General features: G+C 34.3%; 1 protein-coding gene and 1 long non-coding RNA gene across 13 annotated transcripts in view; one reads left to right on the top strand and one right to left on the bottom strand.

The window, feature by feature from the left end:
* The window catches only part of LOC106870672 (beta-1,3-galactosyltransferase 5), a 265603-nt gene that overhangs the window by 139374 nt on the left and 121259 nt on the right, over window positions 1-4970 (top strand). The window lies entirely within an intron of this gene.
* The window catches only part of LOC128251597 (uncharacterized), a 185744-nt gene that overhangs the window by 174757 nt on the left and 6017 nt on the right, over window positions 1-4970 (bottom strand). For all 8 annotated transcript variants that reach the window (XR_008267210.1, XR_008267206.1, XR_008267207.1 and 5 more), the window contains exon 2: window positions 3688-3865. This is a non-coding gene — a long non-coding RNA (uncharacterized LOC128251597). The remainder of the gene's footprint in view (window positions 1-3687; window positions 3866-4970) is intronic.

Raw genomic sequence — 4970 nt, 5'->3', positions numbered from 1 at the left:
TATATATATATATATATATGATCCTGTATGTATGTTACACACGTACGTGCGTGTGTATGATTTCTCTGTGTGCGCCTGTGTTTGTATGTGTTTTTGTTTTGCGTGTGCATATATGCGTGTGTATGTGTGAAGGCAAATAGAGTTTTTGAGACAGCAAAACGTGATACACATACAATTCGATGATTGAATACTTTCAAAATTATCAATTGCTTCAGAAACCTAGATTTGAAGGAACGTAAACATTTATACAGTTTGTTATAGTGCCTTCACTCTATAATTAGATAATATCTTGGAATATCTTTAGTTTGCAATAATGATCTTACAAATCTCATTTGAATAGACGTAATTAATTGACTAACATAGCAAAAGTTTTTTGAACTGATTATATCTGAAAAACAAAATACGTTTCTATCATCATTGTAAATACCTTATCTGAAAAGGATATTTTGTTACTGGCCACGATGGACTAAATATTTAGTGAATTATCACTGACTATTAATTGCTAGCATTTATTAGATCAAGCGTGCAGATAAAATGACCACAATACCAACATATCGAAGCGTAGGTAATTGCTTATATATTACATCAAATTTGGATAATTTTGAATAAAGATATCCTAGTAGCGATAACGTTTAGTATATTCATATGAATTACAAGCCATAATTAATAATTAAAAACAGTTAAATGTTTATTACAGTAGTATCTAGCGTATGACATGACAAGGAATGATTATGACTTACTTTTAATTAATTCAATGACACATGAAAATATTATATAGATTAAATAATTATGGTTGAGGCAACAATAATGGACTCATTTGTCTAACAAACAAAGGTTTAACGCCAAGGTTTGCGTTACCATTATAATTCAGCATTTCTTCTTAAACTAGAAGGGTGAGTCAAACTACGAGGGTGAGTCAAAATGTAATGCCATTTTGTTTAGGACAGGTATAATTACTAACACAGGAACATGTCTCATACATCAAAAGGAAGCTGGTCCTCTGTGGATCACATCCCTTCTTCTCAACATAGTCACCGTTTCTCTCAATAGCAATGTTCCACCTTCGAATGAGAGCATGTATCCCTGCCCCGTAAAATCTTGTTGACTGTTCTTTGAGCTACTTCTTCATTACAGTTTCACTTCCTCGTCACTGGAATAATGTTTGCCTCTCAAACTCTCCTTCACGGGAGCGAAGAGATGATAGTCCAGTGACAATGATGGTCCAGGCACGAGGAAGTGAAAACTGTAGTGAAGAAGTGGCTCAAAGAACAGTGAACAGAATTTTACGGGGCAGAGATACATGCTCTCATTCGAAGGTGGAACATTGCTATTGAGAGAAACAGTGACTATGTTGAGAAGTAGGGATGTGATCCACAGAGGACCAACTTCATTTTGATGCATGATACATGTTCCTGTGTTGGTAATAATACCTGTCCTAAACAAAATGGCATTAACTTTTGACTCACCCTCGTATCTTTACGTTCACCATGAGGCGGTACGATGACCTGCAATCGAATCAATACCACTGCTGCCTACATAGTTTATTAAAACAAATGAAAAATCCTCATACAAAATCTCCCATTTATCTCAGTGAAATAACACAAGTACCTGCTACATTACGGTTATGTATCTTGCTGAAGCCTTATTTTTAAACCGATGCAATGTAACACAACACTGTATCAATTTTACGAAAGATACTATTGAAATTATTCTTGTTACATATGCATACGTTCACTGAGTTAGAAACAATCTTACTACATTATGATCCAACTACACCCGAGGTTAACAGGTTTATAACTACAATAATATTATAAAATTATTTTATACTTAAACTTTGCTTCCTTAAATTTATTGATCTTAACTCTTGGAAATATATTACTTAATATTACCTTATTTTGAAATGTTGAACAAACTGTGTGAATTCGAGAAATACTGGCGGTACCACCATCATTATCATTACGCTTTTACTCTTTTACTTGTTTCAGTCATTTGACTACGGCCATGCTGGAACACCGCCTTTATTCGAGCAAATCGACCCCAGAACTTATTCCGTGTAAGCCTAGTACTTATTCTATCGGTGGTCTCTTTTGCCGAACCGGTACGTTACGCGGACGTAAACACACCACCATCGGTTGTCAAGCGATGTTGGGGGGAGGGGGGGACACAGACACACAAACATATACACGACGGGCTTCTTTCAGTTTCCGTCTACCAAATCCACTCACAATTTATACCCGTCTTTTACATATACACTACCGTAGAATTTTCAGATTATGGGCGTTTCTCATGCGTAAAATGATGGAAATATCTTGTATTTAATGGCATGTGGGTTCATTTTCCAAACTTAATGTTTCATGTAGTGTGTCGGAAGCGTCAAATCAAGCGCAGCCAGTGAACTTTGAATGATTCAGTTGCAGCAAAAACTACTATCGCAGACGACGCGTCGGAAATCTACGAAGTCTTTGTTTTCTAGATAGACGTCATTATTTCGATTATTATACTCACGGCTACACACTTCACTGCATTAGACTCTGTTATATACATTATCGATTCTAGTACAGTATATCTAGGGACACAATAGCAAGTACAACGAATATTACACCACTACAAACATAACTACCGAGATAGGTAATCACAACGGTGTTGTTTGAAAGTTGTTCACTCAGTCTACGGACCAATATATTTTAAAGCTAATTTTGAGTGCATCAGATATTTTCTTTAACATTATTACCTGTATGTCTATAGCATGTCATTGTCAATTTATAAGCTTCATTTCATAAGCTTGCACATATACTAAACTGATATTAGCAACCATCTTTACTCGGTCTCATACACTCATACACGGTGACAAATACACGGATACAGAGTAACACGCAACTACACGAACAAATATATGTTTACTCTGTCAGACGGATACAATATAATTGTCTTCGTGATTCGCTTTCAGAATTTAAGGAAATGTAATGCAGCGGAGAGAGATAATCCATAATACAATAAATGTATCAATCACGCATGTATTTATAAATGAAACAATTCATTACAGATATTTTAATAACTTTTCTTTTGTAAATGAAAGAGAACTTTCTTTGTACAGCATCAGTAATGCGATATTTTCATTAGTTAATGCTCTAATATAAAAAAAATGTCTTCCCGGGGACATTACGATACATTTATTTACAGGTAAATCACAGATAAAATTCCTATAGGTGTAATGTTGTGGTTGTACAATTGTATTTAGTTTCACAATTATTGAGAAGCTGCTGCCCATCCCTGTTTTTGGTGTAATTAATAATAACATTGCCATAATTTATAAATGCTGAGGTTGCACTTCTAACAGTTAATTTTCTACCGCATACCTTTATATTCATTTAAGCATCATCGCGTTGCCCTATGAAATCATCAGTTGTCTTCTGTTCAGTTCATGTACAATTAGAACTGTAGCTTATTTGGCTGCTAATATAATGTTTACTGTAAATCTACGTGACAGAAATGCGTGTAGGTGTGCTATCCAAAAACTATTAAAAGAAGAACAATGACCAACACAGTAAATTTTGCAAAAGAACACGTGAATTTCCAAAACTGATATCGTGAAAAAGAAATTTATTTCAATTCAATTTTCACTCAATAATAGTTTTAAAATTTGAAACAGGTAGCATATGTTATATAGATGGAAAAGGAACTTCTTACTTGTATTCACGATAACGTCTTCAGCGTTTTCAATTCATCTATCCCGTCATCCACATTTGCCGAAACAGCAATTACATCTATCCATCATCCACATTTATGACGGAACATCAATACCCGTAATGAAGTTTTGAGGTCTATATAATTCAATTTCATTTTATGTAAATGTTTCGAAGAATCACTGAAGAATAATAAAATGTCCATTATTAATTAGTTTAAATCTGTATTTATATTTTTAAAAAGTGTGTGCTTCATTTTCATCATAAGGATTTCAATTTAGAGATAAAGGCAGCGAGCTGGTAGGAACGTTAACCCACCGGGCGAAATGCTTAGTGGTATTTTGTCTGTCTTTATATTCTGAGTTCACATTCTACCGACGTCGACTATGTCTTTCATCCTTTCGGGATCAATACTCGATAAATTAAGTAGGATTTACGTACTGGGGTTGATCTAGTCGACTGCCCCCATCATCCAAAAATTTCGGGACCTGTACCTAGAGTAGAAAAGAATTTATTGATAAACGCATACTAATATTAATCTCCAATTTTTAAAATTCTGAAGCTTTAAATTGTCACTAGATATTCACAAATTCTTATTTGAAAACCACTAATGCAAACTATTTTTGCATATACATTATTTCCATTATTACATAGGACGGATATGTCCTCATTTTTGTTGTTGTTACTACAACGTTTCGTCTGATTTACTCTCCAGCCTTCAGGTATCCAGGTGGCATTTTGAACCCAGTTCTGGGTTCTCATTCCTGAGGTATTTCTTGCTGATAGTGTTGTTGATGTTGTTGTTGTAGCTGTTATTCCTTCAAATGGAGGAATTTCACTATGAAAACTTAAAGTGTTTTTGAACACTGCCGATTTTAAACTAGATTCTCCCTTCCATTCTTATTATTCTGTCCAATTATATTCCTGGAGAGTTGACTTAGGATGGATCTGAACTCAAAACAAAATCTACCATCAGGAACATTAATACAATACATACTGCCGGATGTTACAGCGATTCTCATGAATTTACTGACACGTTTAAATCTCTAATCATAAATCTCAATTATACAAACGCATAATTTTTTTGTTTGTCGTAATATAAAACAGGAATAGCGAAATTTTACTTCAGCGCAACGCAGTGTTTTACAGACCAACTAGAAGAGGTATTTGGCGGTAATCATTTCAAGAGTTAGCTGTGAAAATCTGACGAACGATATTAATTTACAGACATCAAATTTTATATACATATTGTCTTCTATTTGCACACTGTATGTATGTATATATATA

The sequence above is a fragment of the Octopus bimaculoides genome, chromosome 1, assembly GCF_001194135.2.
Source record: "Octopus bimaculoides isolate UCB-OBI-ISO-001 chromosome 1, ASM119413v2, whole genome shotgun sequence".
NCBI classification, from domain to species: Eukaryota; Metazoa; Mollusca; class Cephalopoda; order Octopoda; family Octopodidae; genus Octopus; species Octopus bimaculoides.
This window is presented reverse-complemented; position numbering and strand designations above follow the sequence as displayed.